Raw genomic sequence first — 16,049 nt, forward strand, 5'->3', positions numbered from 1 at the left:
GTTGTGGGTGCCATGCTATCAAGATAGAACTTCCGAAATGTTTTTCAAGAGGTATTTGTTTCTTCAGACTCTTTTTCCTCTGCTCATTTTATTACTGTTTTCATACTATTTTACTTGCTTTTTATATTAATGCTAGTTGTAAGGTTTCCTTCTGTGAGGGAGGAGTCTCAGTTTCCTTGTTTTGGTCATCTGTCTTTGCTTTACATATATTGAGAGTAAGTTTAGGTAAAGTAGACTGTGTGTATCATTTAAGGAAATAAATGTCTGTAATACTATTTTTGGCTAGTAAGACTTATTTGCTGTTAGTGTGGTTACATCAGCATAGTTTTGATTCGTATCTACCTAGCATAACTTTGGCCTTTGCTTTCAACTGTAATTGTAGTCAGAAGTAAAACATTTAGGAGATTTTACAACTTTTATTTCCATAAAAGATCAGAGAATATTTACATTTGTGTGAGCATAGACTATAATGAACAAACACTTTTAAATTTGGTTTCTACATCATAACAAGGACGTAGCTTATGATGTTTTTTTTTTTACCAACAAGTTGCAGACATGCTATATAGATTATGTGCTCAGTATTTAAAGTAATACTTGGCTACAGTAAGATCATCGGGAGAATATGGAAACCTTTTAAAAATAATCTTTGAATAACTCTTCTGAATTTAATTCTGTGTGTATTACTTTTGTCTGAGAAACTCATGCAGTTGAAACAGGAATCAAAAGGTCTGCTGCTCATTCTATAATTAAGCAAAATCATGCAGTCCAGTGTTTAGAAATGAAGTGGGTTGGAAGAAGCAATTTCAAAGGATAATCATGGAGGGTGGAAATAGCTTTTCGTAATGTTTCTACTTTAATGCTTTCTCTGGTAAGTCATGAATGATGAAAATTGTACTTGGGATGTTGATTTTTAATGTATTGTGTCATTTGCCTGTTTCTAACATAAGTAGCACTAACTTTTAGGGCGCATACAGGTAACATGCAGAGGGCCCAAACACAAAGAATCAAGTAAAAGAAAGTAATAGATAAAGGATATTTCTGCTGGTAATGGTACCATGAAGTTGAAAGTGTTAGTCATGTCCACCTGTTTGCAGCCCCATTGACTATAGCCCGCCAGGCTCCTCTGTCCATGAAATTTCCCAGGTAAGAATACTGGAGAGGATTGCCACTTCTTTTTTCAAATGGTAGCAGTGGTGATAATAATTTAGATTCTGAGCCATCCAGGATAATAAAATTTTACCAAGAAGGGCTTCCTTATTACTTTACTTTTAAATGATATGAGTCTAAAACTAGATTTTAGTATTGGGAGAGGAAAAAGTGGAAGCAAGAAGTTCTTCCTGGAAAAATGTGCATTTGTGACTGGAAAAACTAAATGTAGTTCAGTAGAATTGTGAAGTACCAAGAGTTCAGAAGTATTGTTTGTAAATTATTTAGACTAAATTTAGACCACCTTTATTTGGGTGGAGTTTATTGAGAGGTTTTATTTATTATGATGATTTTGTTCAGTTAATTTAAAATTAGATATGCTGACTTAGAATAAACTGAAGACGTATTCCCTTAGCAGTGTTTTAAAAGTGTTGAATTTGTACAGAATTGATAGTAATTTTTGCTGAAGTGAGTGGAAGAATTTAGTCAAAGCCATAAAAACTCTTTATTTTTTGCATTTATGGAAATATTTAACCTTCAACTTAAGTTGCTTTCTTAAGTATAAGCTCTTCATGAGGAAGTTATGGTATTTTGTGTCCAGAAATTTATTCATTTCATGTAATTTGTGGATTTGTTGGCAAAAACTATTTGTGAGAGCCATTATCTTCATACTACATTTGAGTCTTTAGTGTTACAATATGTTTAATTTTAAATTTCCACCCTTTTCCGCCCCTACTCAGCTAGACTAGGGGTTTATGAATTCATTTGTCTTATCAAATAACCAGTGTTTTTTCTCTGTTTTCCTTTTTGAATATTTATCTCTGCACTAAAAATTTTTTTTGTGCATTTCCTTTCTCTGAATCTAAGTGACTGTTCTCTTCAGGTGGAAGCTTAATTTTTTTTTCTAACACAACTGTTTAGTACTATAAAATTTCCTCTATGTTCTACTTTACTTGGATCCCATAGATGCAAAACATAATATTTTCATATTTAATTTTTATAGAATTTTTCCTTTGAAACTTTGATCAATTAGTGTTCAGCAGTATTAAATTAGATCCCACATAGTTGAGTTTTTTCCAGATACCTTTCTTTTACTGGTTTCTCAGTTCATTTCTTTGTAGGCCAAGAAAGTACATTTTCTGAGTTTTAATTGCGAATTTCATTTGTCTTGGCCTACAATTTTATATATTTTGTATGTTTTTATATGCACTTAAAAACTGTATGTTTACTGCTATTAGGCAGGAATGCATTTATTTGATGGAGAATGGGGGGAACAAAAATGCCTACTGAACTGAGAAGCATGAAAAATCGTCAGTGGGTAAATTTATATGGGGTAACTTAGAAGGTGGTGCCTGGATCAGATGAGTAATGATCTGAAACAGTTGTAGCTGCAGGCTGCACCCCTGAGGAGATACTGGGACAGTTTTACGGTAAATCTAGGCGGTAGGACTGTGAACTTGGAAACAGGATGTTCATTCCCAGATTCCAATATTTATAAATGGGTGGCTAACCTGGTGTGTCAACAAAAGAGTCTGAAATGCAGTACTTGGATGCAGTTGCAAAAATGACAAAATGATCTCTGTTTGTTTCCAAGGCAAATCATTCAGTATCATGGTAATCCAAATCTATGCCCTGGCCAATAATGATGAAGAAGCTGAAGTTAAACAGTTCTGTGAAGACCTACAAGACATTTTAGAACTAATACCCAAAATAGATGTTCTTTTCATTATAGGGGACTGGAATGCAAAAGTAGGAAGTCAAGAAACACCTGGAGTAACAGGCAAATTTGGCCTTGGATTACAGAATGAAACAGGACAAAGGCTAATAGAATTTTGCCAAGAGAACACACTGGTCATAGCAAACACTCTCTTCCAACAACATAAGAGAAGACTCTTAAACGTGAACATCACCAGATGGTCAATATTGAAATCAGATTGATTACATGCTTTGCAGACAAAGATGGAGAAGCTCTATATAGTCAGTAGAAACAGGACTGGGAGGTGACTGTGGCTCCTCCCAGAGGAGGAGATCATGAATTCCTTATTGCCAAATTCAGATTTAAGTTGAGGAAAGTAGGGGAAACCACTGGACCATTCAGTTATGACCTAAATCAGATGCCTTGCGATTATACAGCTGGTTTTAGAAAAGGCAGAGGAACCAGAGCTCAAATTGACAACATCTGCTAGATCATTGAAAAGACAAGAGAGTTCCAGAAAAACATTTATTTCTGTTTTATCGACTATGCCAAAGCCTTTGTGTGGATCACAGTAAACTGTGGGAAATTCTGAAAGAGATGGGAATACCAGACCACCTGACCTGCCTCTTGGGAAATCTTTTTGCAGGTCAGGAAGCAACAGTTAGAAATGGATGTAGAATAACAGGCTGGTTCCACATAGGGAAAAGATTATATCAAGGCTGTATATTGTCACCCTGCTTATTTAACCTGTATGCAGAGTACATCATGAGAAACGCTGGGCTGGATGAAGCACAGCTAGAATCAAGATTACCAGGAAAAATATCAATAACCTTAGATATGCAGATGACACCACCCTTATGACAGAATGCGAAGAAGAACTAAAGAGCCTCTTGATGAAAGAGAAGAGTAAAAAAGTTGGCTTAAAGCTCAACATTAAGAAAGCTAAGATCATGGCATCTGGTCCCATCAAATAGGTGGGGAAACGGTGGAAACAGTGGCAGACTATATTTTGGGGCTCCAAAATCACTGCAGATGGAGACTGCAGCCATAAAACTAAGAGATGCTTACTTCTTGGAAGGAAACTTATGACCAACCTAGATAGCATATTAAAAAGCAGAGGCATTATTTGCCAACAAGGTCTGTCTAGTCAAGGCTGTGGTTTTTCCAGTAGTCATATATGGATATGATAGTTGGACCATAAAGAGAGCTGAGCACCAAAGAATTGATGCTTTTGAACTGTGGTGGTAGAGAAGACTCTTGAGAGTCCCTTGGACTGCAAGGAGATCCAACCAGTCCATCCTAAAGGAGCTCAGTCCTGGCTATTCACTGAAGGACTGTTGTTGAAGCTGAAACTCCAGTACTTTGGCCACCTGATGTGAAGAGCTGACTCATTGGAAAAGATCCTGATGCTGGGAAAGATTGAAGGTTGGAGAAGAAGGGGATGGCAGAGGATGAGATGGTTGGATGGCATCATCAACTCAATTGACATATAAGTTTGTGTAAACTCCAGGAAATGGTGATGGACAAGGAGGCCCTGGCGTGCTGCAGTCCATGGGGTCGCAAAGAGTCGGACATGACTGTACTACTGAACTTAACTGAACCTGGTTTCTGCTGGGGATACATCAGCAAAGGTCTTCATTTGTAAGAGCCATTGTAAACTATGTATTAAGCTTCTGACAACAGAGAAGTGATTTACTGAATGGTATAGTCCTGGGCAGGTTGAGCAGAAAGACAGGAGTGACCTACAGCCCTCAGGTGGTATCACTTATGAACAGCCTAAGTAAATAATTCTTTACCTGTCAAGTCAAAGTTGACTGAAAACTCTACTCTGATCTATATTGTTACAGATGTTTTACCTAGTTGTTTATCACTTTTTGTGAGATATATCACTTTTTGTGAGGTATAGTCTCTTTTCTAATTGCATATTTCTCCCTCTCTTAAGATACAGAAAACTTTTTAAAAATAGCTTTATTGAAATTAACATACCATATGATTCACCCATTTAAATTACACAAAAAAGTGGTGTTTCAGTATATTCACCTCTATATGAACAGTCACCACAACCATACTTTGGTCTTTTATTCTTAGTATGAAAACTTGGTTTATAAAAATGAAAGGAAGAAATATACATGTGTCATTGTCTTTTTCAAAAGTGTCATACTTTTTAAAGAGCTCTTAATGGCAGAGACTGTTAACTTTCATCATGCAGGATAAGTTAGTATTAAATGATGCTGCTGAAACTATTTAATGGGATGATAGGCAACAGTCTTCTGGTCCACTAGTGACAAGCTTATGCAATAATTGAGACTATGAGTTTAGAAAATAATAGCCGTTGGCAGTATATTTTTATGTCTGCTGATTCTAATTCACTTCACTTCTATTATTTTTACAATATTTTTGCACAGGAAGGCCTGGCGTGCTGCGGTTCATGGGGTTGCAAAGATTTGGACGTAACTGAGCAACTGAAATTGAACAACAATTGTAAAGCAATATCCTTTAATTAAAAAATAGATCAACTAAATTGAAAGTGATTCTTAGCAGTGTGTTTGAGTAACAGTGATAAAGATAACAGTCTCTGGCTTCAAATGGTATCATTTGATATGAATAATACACTGAAAACATAGCAGTGTCCTGACTCCAATATCAAAATTTAAGAATACACCAAAATAATACTTAGAGAAGGAACAAAATAATGAAAATAATCAACTACTTAGAACCAACAACAAAAAGGAACAAAAAGTGGGATTTATCAAAGTTTCTGTATTTTAAAAGCAGGATCCTTTTGTTAGAATTTTCTTTTCTGATGACAGATGGCTTAGGGATTGGGAAATATGATTTAGTTGCAGAGACATGTATCCAACTATAGTTCTGTTAATATTATAGATAACATTCTGGAGACAAAACTTGTTGGACAATTAGCAGTTATATATAAACAAGTCAAATGGGCCTTAGAAAACATTCAGTTCAGGTCAGTTCAGTTGTTCAGGTATGTCCTACTCTTTGCGACCCCATAAACCGCAGTACTCCAGGCCTCCCTGTCCATCACCAACTCCCAGAGTCCACCTAAACCCATGTCCATTGTGTCGGTAATGCCATCCAACCTTGTCATCCACTGTCGTCTCCTTCTCCTCTGGCCCTCAATCTTTCCCAGCATCAGGGTCTTTTCAAATAAATCAGCTCTCAGTATCAGGTGGCCAAAGTATTGGAGTTTCAGCTTCAACATCAATCCTTCCAGTGAACACCCAGGACTGATCTCCTTTAGAATGGACTCCTTGCAGTCCAAGGGACTCTCAAGTCTTCTCCAACACACAGTTCAAAAGTATCAGTTCTTCGGTGCTCAGCCTTCTTTATGTTCCAACTCTCACATCCATACATGACTACTGGAAAAACCATAGCTTTGACTAGATGGACCTTTGTTGGCAAAGTAATATCTCTGCTTTTCAATATGCTGTCTAGGTTGGTCATAACTTTACTTCAAGGAGTGTCTTTAAATTTCATGTCTGCAATCACGATCTGTAGTGATGTTGGAGCCCAGAAAAATAAACTCAGTCACTCTTTTCACTGTTTCCTCATCTATTTGCTATGAAGTGATAGGACCGGATGCTGTGATGACAAAATGGATGTTATGGTATTCCCACTGGGCTGTGTAAAAATCCTAAATGGTGATGCTTTTCAAGTGCTAGACTCAATAGGTTAGCAAATTGGGATAACTCAGCAGTGGCCACAGGGCTAGAAAAGATCAGTTTTTACTCTAGTCCCCAAAGAAGGGCAGTGCCAGAGAATGTTCAGACTACTGCACAGTTGCATTCATTTCACATGCTAACAAGGTTATACTCAAAATCCTCCAAGCTAGGTTTCAGTAGTACATGAACTGAGAAATGCCAGATATACAGCTGGATTTAGGAAAGGCAGAGGAACCAGAGGTCAAGTTGCCAACCGTCTTGAATCATTGAGAAAGCAAGACAATTCCAGCAAAACTCTTTCATTGACTAGTATACTGAACTTTGTTTGGATCACAACACACAAGTTTTTAAAAAGATAGAAATACAAGACCATCTTAACCTATCTTCTGAGAAATCCGTATACAGGCAAAGAGGCAACAGTTAAATCCAGATGTGGAACAATGGACTGGCTTAGAATTGAGAAAGGAATATGTCAAGGCTGTATATTGTGTCTCTGCCTATTTGTATACAAAGTACATCATACCAAATGCCAGGCTGGATGAATCACAAGTTTTAATCAAGATTGCCAAGAGAAATAACCTCAGATATGCAGATCATACCACTCTAATGGCAGAAAGTGGAGAGGAACTAAAATGTCTTGATGAAGGTGAAAGAAGAGTGAAAAAGCTGGCCTAAAACTCAGCATTCAAAATATGAAGATCATGGTATACTGTCCCATCACTTCATGGCAAATAGATCGGGATAAATTGAAAACAGTAACAGATTTTCTGTTCTTGGGCTCCAGAATCCCTGAAGATGGTGATTGCAGTTATGAAAAACTTGATCCTTAGGAGGAAATCTGTGACAAACCAGGACAACATATTAAAAAGCAAAGAAAAAATAAATAAAAAGCAAAGACATCCCTTTGCAGACAAAGGTCCATATAAGTCAAATCTATTGGTTTTATAGTAGTCATATATGGATGTTAGAGCTGGACTATAAACAAGGCTGAGTGTCAAAGAATTGGTACTTTCAAATTGTGGTGGTGGAGAAGACTCTTGAGAGTCCCTTGAACAGCAAGGAGATCAAACCAGTTAATCCTAAAGGAAATCAACTCTGAGTAAAGCATCATTGGGAGGACTGATGCTAAAGCTCTGATACTTCAGCCACCTGATGTGAAGAGCCAACTTGGAAAAGAACCAGATGGCTGGGAAAGATTGAAAACAAAAAGGAGGAGGCAGCAGAAGATGAGATGGTTAGATAGCATCGCTGAATTAACGGACTTGAATTTGAACAAACAGGGAGATGGAGGGCAGAGGAGCCTGGTAGGCTAAGTCACGAAGAGTCCAAGTGACTAAACAACAAAAGATAAACACAAAAGAGAATGAAAAGAAGATATAAAATATTCCTAAAACAGGCTAACAGGGAAAACAAGGAAACTAAAAATTTTTAAATAATGTAGAAAATTAACTGTCTTCATCCCTGGCTGGTAAATGTGTAATTCATAAAGAATGATAGTCATAAAAAAAATGGTATATTTGATAAAGATTTAAAAGAATGTTGATTTTATAGCTAATTTTTAGTGAACTGTAATCATTTTTGCAATAGTGATATCAAAGATTAATGCTACAAATCACCATAATAGATGTAATAATTTAAGAATTTGAAATATTCAGGAATTACCAAGATGTGATACAGAGACATGAAGTGAGCAAACACTATTTCAAAAATGATGCTGATAGTCTTGCTCAATGCAAAGGTGCCACAAACCTTGAATTTGCAGAAACCTCAGTATGTGCAAAGAGCAATATAACCTATTGCTTTTACATATTGTGTAATCTGTTAAGATACCTTCAAAAGTATGATGTCAAATAAAAACTTTGCAAAATAGTTTACTACTTGAAATACAGTTTAATATGGTCCTTTACAACTAGTTCAACACCCTATATTTGTGATTCATCATCAGAAACGCTGGGCTGGAAGAAGCACAAGCTGGAATCAAAATTGCCGGGAGAAATATCAATATCCTCAGATATGCAGATGACACCACCCTTATGGCAGAAAGTGAAGAGGAACTAAAAAGCCTCTTGATGAAAGTGAAAGAGGAGAGTAAAAAAGTTGGCTTAAAGCTCAACATTCAGAAAACTAAGATCATGGCATCTGGTCTCATCACTTAATAGATGGGGAAACAGTAGAAACAGTGTCAGACTTTATTTTTTGGGGCTCCAAAATCATGGCAGATGGTGATCGAAGCCATGAAATTAAAAGACGCTTATTCCTTGAAAGGAGGGTCAGAGCCAACCTAGATAGCATATTGAAAAGCAGATACTGGATGCTTGGGGCTGGTGCACTGGGACGACCCAGAGGGAGGGTATGGGGAGGGAGGAGGGAGGAGGGTTCAGGATGGGGAACACAGGTATACCTGTGGTGGATTCATTTCGATATTTGGCAAAACTAATACAATATTGTGAAGTTTAAAAATAAAAAAAGGCAGAGACATTACTTTGCCAACAAAGGTCCATCTAGTTAAGGTTATGGTTTTTCCAGTAGTCGTGTATGGATGTGAGAGTTGGACTGTGAAGAAAGCTGAGTGCTGAACAATTGATGCTTTTGAACTGTGGTGCTGGAGAAGACTCTTGAGAGTCCCTTGGACTGCAAGGAGGTCCAACCAGTCCATTCTAAGGGATATCAGTCTTGGGTGTTCTTTCGAAGGACTGATGCTAAAGCTGAAACTCCAGTACTTTGGCCACCTCATGCAGAGTTGACTCATTGGAAAAGACTCTGAAGCTCGGAGGGATTGGGGACAGGAGGAGAAGGGGACGACAGAGGATGAGATGGCTGGATAGCATCACCAACTCGATGGACATGAGTTTGAGTGAACTCTGGGAGTTGGTGATGGACAGGGAGGCCTGGCGTGCTGCGGTTCATGGGGTCGCAAAGAGTCGGGCACGACTGAGCGACTGAACTGACTGAACTGACTGACTGACTGTTATTCATTAATATAATCTGATAGAACTTTTAAGAAGTAAACCAAGGCTCAGATTCCACCCAGTTAAAATTAGATACTCTGGAAATTCAATGTGGACATTGATTGTGGAATGAAGTGATTCTGATTTCAATTTGAAAAGCTATGTTAGATCAAATAGAAGACCAGTGACTATGGGATGTCATGGTTTACTTTGGGGTTAAGGAAATTTCTAGGGCACACTAAGTTTCAAAATTGGGAAAGAAAAAGGGTGAGTTTGATTTCCATAAAACTAAGAAGATGGATATGACATACATAGCAACAGGGTGTAATGTTTATAATATGTAAAATTACTGAAAATAACACAAGTGATATAATGGACACAATTTCTGTTAATTTCTGGAAGAGTAAAGCTGTATAGCTAATGAAAATTAAATCACCAAATTAAAATAATGTTATTATCTCATTAAAATTTTAGCTTGACATTAAAATTATTTTAAAACATGGAGCACATTAAGAGTTGGCCAATGTGGTTAAGATTTTATGCATTCACTGCCATGTGTTGGGTTTGGTCCCTGACCAGGGAAGTGACATCCTGGAATCCACGTATCATGGCCAAAAACAAGTTTGGCCAAGGGAGCAAGGGAAGAATAAATTAGGAATTTGAAATTAACAAATACACTCTACTAAATATAAAATAAACAAGCATCTAGAGCACACAGAACTCTAGTCTGTAAATGGAAAAGAATCAGAAAAAGAATATTTAAGTGTATGTGTATATTTAAAACTGATTGCTTTTGCTAGATACTTGAAATACTGAAAATCAACTATAATTCCATTCACAAATTCAAATTAAGAAAAAAAGGATCAGGAAGTTCAGTGGCAGTTCAGTGGTTAGGACTCCACATTTCAGTTGCAGGGGACACAGTTTCCAGCCTTGGTCAAGGAACTAGGATCCCATATGCTGTGTGGCATAGCCACGAAAAAAAAATATTAATAATTTTTTGGATGGGGATGAATAAAACGTCCTTTCCGATTGCCTGCCATCTGGTTTTTGTGAATTAGTCCTTATGAATCATCATACTTTGGGTTTCTTTAAACCCTGTATTTACTGGTAAGTTTAAATTGGTAGTTTAATCTACAGAGTTGATCATATTCAACTGATTTGTGGTGAGGTCATGAAGAACACACTACTTCATAGGTGGTTTTGTATATAGTCTTCAGGAGGCAAATATGTAACTCCCTCATATTTTAGCATTAATCATTCTTTAAAGGTTGTATGTGTTCCCCCCTTCCCCGTGTGTAGCATTTTATTTGTTTTTTAAATTTTATTTTATTTTTAAACTTTACAAAATTGTATTAGTTTTGCCAAATATCGAAATGAATCCGCCACAGGTACACATGTGTTCCCCATCCTGAACCCTCCTCCCTCCTGCCTCCCCATACCATCCCTCTGGGTCGTCCCAGTGCACCAGCCCCAAGCATCCAATATCGTGCATCGAACCTGGACTGGCAACTCGTTTCATACATGATATTATACATGTTTCAATGCCATTCTCCCAAATTTTCCCACCCTCTCCCTCTCCAACAGAGTCCATAAGACTGTTCTATACATCAGTGTCTCTTTTGCTGTCTCATACACAGGGTTATTGTTACCATCTTTCTAAATTCCATATATATGCGTTAGTATACTGTATTGGTGTTTTTCTTTCTGGCTTACTTCACTGTGTATAATAGGCTCCAGTTTCATCCACCTCATTAGAACTGATTCAAATGTATTCTTTTTAATGGCTGAGAAATACTCCATATGTCTGTGTTTTTAAAAAATTATTTTTGATTGTGTTGAGTCTTCGTTGCTGTGCATAGATTTTTCTCTAGTTACAGCGCCACGGGGCTATGCCCTAGTTGCAGTATGCAGTCTTCTCACTGCAATGGTTTCTGCTGTGGAGCACAGGCTCTAGGCACACGAGGTTCAGTAGTATAACACATGGTCTCAGTAATTGTAGCTTCCCAGCTCTAGAACGCAGGCTCAGTAGTTGTGGCACATGGGCTTAGTTGCCCCGAGGCATGTGGGACCTTCCCAGACTTGGAATTGAACCCATGTCCCCTGCATTGTAGGTGGATTCTTTACCATTGAGCCACCAAGGAAGCCCTCTACTTCTGTTAATAATGTATTAATTAGAATCCCTTTATAAAGAGAAATTTCATTTTTCACGTTACAGAAACAGCGTGTAATTAGGCACTTTGCAAATAACATGTTCTCTAGTACTTTACAAATTTGATTTTTTTTTGAAATGTCACCATATATCATAAATCTGGACATCTATGATGTATTTGACTCTTGTAATTAATGTTACTTCGATACAAATTTCCTAGCTTTAGGAAATGGAAGCCTATTTCTAAGGGGTTGTGACATATTAAATATTACAAACTTTTAACACTTTATTCTCTTTATGGTGAAAGATGTCCTAATCAGGAAATTGTCATTTCTCTAAGGAAATGTTTGCATTTTTTGGAAATACATAAAATCTTAGACAGAGTACCAGCAGTGTTTAATTGCTACTGATTATTTTTTTCTAGGCTTCCTGTATTTATTTTTACCTATATTTACCTGTATTTATTACACTAGGAATGCTAGTGTGGCTTGCAACCATAAAGTATAATTCAGTTGGTGGTGATTTTCAGGAATTATTTAAATAATGCCTTATTTGACAGGTGAAAAAAAACTATGAAAATCACATCATTAGTCATCATTTTAAATTTTATTTGCAGATTAAAATTTATATTTGATACTATTTTATGGATTACAACATGCAACTTGCTAATTGTTCAAGATAAATGATAAATTTTCAAGGCATGCTAAGTGTGATGGTTAAATGTCAGCTTGACTGATATTAGATGATTGGTTCATCATTATTTGTTTCTGTGAAAGTGTTTTTTGCTTTTTGAAGTTTACATTTAGGAAACCCATAATGTAGACAGGCCTCTTATCAGTCAGAGGCCTGATGATAAAAAGGCTGCTTCCAATTCAAACCACAGCATCAGCTTTCTCTTTGGTCTTGAACCTGGTGGCCTATTAATCAGACTTTGGATTTCTACAGCTCCATAATCTCCTGAGGGAATTCCTTAAAATAAATCTTTCTCTGTCTCAATATAGCTAAATTGCATTTTATTGTTTTGTGGAGATGGAAATTGTGAGTGGTAAATTTGAACATTTTGGTTAAGAGATTTCTCAATAATGACGTATAGCTATGGTTCTTTACATAGTATAGCTGATCCTTTAAAAGCTCATGGTGATCTTCAGTTTACTAAAGGTCTTTTGTATGAAGTTTCACAGCCATGCTATTTATACTTCATTTTATCATAAATATACTGTGTTTTCATTGTGTATTTAATGTGTGTATATGTGTATTTCTGGTAAAATGATTTTTCATATGCTGATACTTCCATCCATAAGTGTATTTGAAATACAAATTACTTTGCATTTTCAAAAAGCCTATGTAATATAGTTGACTTCCTAGGTATAGTCATCTATAGATTAATCTTTCTTAAAATCTAATAAAGGTTCATGTAACAAATATAGCTAGATCATTTACTAATATCCTATCAGAAATTAACTCTTTTAGTGCATGAAATGTAATATCAAAGGCTAGTTTTAAAATGTCACTTTCCAAACTACCTCCTACCTTTGCAATTAGAAAACATCTTTTTCCTATATGGCCACTCTTTTCTTAAGTGCTTTATACTAATGGTCATACTAGGTTTTTTTTTGTAATCATGGGGTTTCCCTTTTGGCTCAGTGGTAAGGAATCTGCCTGCTCGGGGCAATGGGGGAGACCTGGGTTCGATCCCTGGGTAGGGAGGATCACCTGGAGAAGGGGATACTCCAGTGTTCTTGCCTGCAAAATCCGTTGGACAGAGGAAGCTGGGAGACTGCCGTCCACAGGGTCACAGAGACACAGCTGAGTGACTAACAGTAATCATGAGAAATCTAACAATAATGCTGACATTATGTTTTTGTGATCTGACTATGGTGCTACAGTTTAAAGCATGATGTCAGGTCCCATTGTTACTGTAATACTAAAGGAACTCTTTGGAAATATATGTTAGTTACCAATGTTAATTATGTTAATTGTTTTTGAAGTTATGATAGTTTTTTTCACTTGAAAAGTAGTTTTTCTTTCTGCGAAAATATATCAGTGTTTTGTGGTTTTCTAGAATCAAAAATATGTTGTATTTTGTAATTTCTGGAACAAAATTTACTCACTTGGAAAATACAAAAATAGAATAAGCTGTGGCTTTGAAAATTATCATCCAGAAATTTTTCCAGAGATGATTTTTGATGTACTTTTTATAAAACATTTCATGATTTCAAGGTATATGAGGGCAGGACAAGTCGCATTCTGGGAGTTTTGATAATACGTTTTATAGGCTTCTACATTTTAAAGAGATTTCGCCACTATTTTGTTGGTTTTCAACTTTTGAATTATACTGAGCAACTAGTTAACATTGGTTCCACAATGTGCTGTAAAGATCTCGCTGTTTGCCTTTTTACTAATGTTCAAACAAAGCTTGGAGTGTGGAAAATAACATAGAAATTTAAAGTAATGAAAACACAAAATACACTTTTGGAGCTGATAAATTTACTGTGGCTTCTCTTAACGTTTATGCTGTTCAACATTTACCTGTTCATGCCGTTTTCTTGGAAAAAAAAAAAAAAAAGCGAATTACGATATGGGTCTATTTAAGAATATTTAAATTTTATCAAAGGACTTAAGTAGGCTTACAAATCTTCAAACACAAGGTACATACGTAGAAAATGACACATTAAAAATTAACTGAAACATGCAAAATCATTGAAAGTTTAAGCCTTTTCCACATGACATTCAAGTCATTTAGGTTCTGTGAGTTTTATAAAGACCAAATGGCTTGATAGTTGTTCTAGAATAAGCCGCCTTCTCTTGCCCATACCCAGAATGGCATGCTTATTTTCTTTTTATTACAAATGTTTTTTTTTTCCCCCCAAGCAAAGATAGGGTATAGTATGGGTTACTAAATTTTCTTCCCTAGCTACAAGAAAACAGCATTTACTTCAGGCAAGTGTTTGACAACTCCAAACATCTAAGCAGGCAGCTGGGCCAGGACCCGCGTGGGGACGCGATACGTCTCTGGGTAGAACCAGATCCGGCCAGGTGTGAAGCGCCTGTGTTTCCGCGGGGCTTTACGATCTGAGCGGCGGCAGTGGCAACGGCGGGCGGGAGCGCGGAAGAGGAGAAAATAAGATCGTTGTTATACGGTCGGCCGCAGACCCTACCGCAGACCCTGCCGTAGATCCTGCCGCGAGGTCACGGGCCTCTTCGGTTGCGGGGACCGAATGGCTTCGACACGAGATGCCGAAGAACCAATTTGGTAGAGACAGGGGGGCCTATCTACCCTTCCGCATTTTCCTGGATCTCTCTCCCGGGCGGTGACGTGACGTGCTGACGGCGGGCCTGTGCCGGTGAGCTGGGCCGCTTTTTGTCAGCTCCGAACTCGGCCCCTCCTCCCTTCCTCCGCCCGCCCTACCAGTAGGAGCCCGGCCCAGTGCTCCAGAGAAAGGCAGGCCTGCATCACCCGCCACCGTCACCGACCGCCCGCACCCGGGTTTGGTGAGTCTGGGGCGCGGCCGAAGCCGCGGGGCCTAGTTCGAGTGGGAAGCCTGGTCCCGGCCTAGGCGGCGGCGCGTGTGACGCCCTTCAGTGCTAGGCCGAGCGGTGTCGTTTTCGGCTCCGAGTAGGCCCCAAGGAGGCCGCAGTTACGGCAGGGGAGGAGCGCGGCGTGGACGCGCGCTCCGCAAACGGGCGGGACTTGGGGAAGAGTTGCTTTGTGGCCAGGGATACAGCCGAGGGACTGTAGGTCGGCGCCGAGTTCTCCCAGGGCACTGCGCGGGGGCTAGGCCTAGTGAGGAGATGGTTGTCTGCGTGAGGTACCGCAGGCCACTATGTAAATATCAACAAGGGGGGGACAGAGGGGGACAAGATGGTGGCGAATCTATGCCTGTTGCAGGGGCGGTTGAGGGGGTTGCTGGGAGAGGGAGCCGCCATTTTGAATGCGACCTCAGAAGAGAAAATTCCGTTACAGCCCATGAGGGGGGGTTGGAGAGCCGGCGGCGGCTCCGGTGTCGGGCGCCAGAGGCCTGGCACGGAGGCGTTTGCGCGCGGAGGGGGCGTGCTCGCTCCCGGAAGCGGCCATTCCTCTTGTCGCCATGATGGACGGTTGGGCTCATGGCGTTCCGCTGCAGCGCCACCTTCCTGCGTTGTTTGCTGTAGTTCGTTGATTGGCTGGCTGCTTCCGCTGTGTTTTGACTGAACCGCCCATAGCCCGAGCGTGCGACTTATCGCCCTGGTTTGTAGTTCCCCGAGGGTAATTAAACCCAGTGGCCTTCACAAGGCAAATGACAATCTCAGAAATGTTCTTTTTACTTAAGTACAGTAGTTTATGACTCTTGGGAGTGCCTTCCATACGGTTTTCCAAAATTTGCCTCCCTTTTTCAATAATAAAAATGAAATTTGATGGGGGAAATAAGGGCTCACTACGCTTT

At 38.7% G+C, this 16,049-nt stretch overlaps 1 protein-coding gene across 8 annotated transcripts in view; it reads left to right on the forward strand.

Annotated features, from left to right (window-relative positions):
• The first annotated feature begins 14,687 nt into the window (after positions 1 to 14,687).
• The window catches only part of LOC138986346 (zinc finger Y-chromosomal protein), a 73,029-nt gene continuing 71,667 nt past the window's right edge, over positions 14,688 to 16,049 (forward strand). For 4 of the 8 annotated variants that reach the window (XM_070365627.1, XM_070365632.1, XM_070365628.1 and 1 more), the window contains exon 1: positions 14,689 to 15,117. The gene's annotated coding sequence lies outside the window, so the exon portion shown is untranslated. Of the gene's footprint in view, positions 15,118 to 15,161; positions 15,435 to 16,049 lie in introns of those variants that run through there. The other 4 variants (XM_070365635.1, XM_070365633.1, XM_070365634.1 and 1 more) reach the window with 2 other exon arrangements.

Source organism: Bos mutus, chromosome X (genome assembly GCF_027580195.1).
Source record: "Bos mutus isolate GX-2022 chromosome X, NWIPB_WYAK_1.1, whole genome shotgun sequence".
Taxonomy (NCBI): domain Eukaryota; kingdom Metazoa; phylum Chordata; class Mammalia; order Artiodactyla; family Bovidae; genus Bos; species Bos mutus.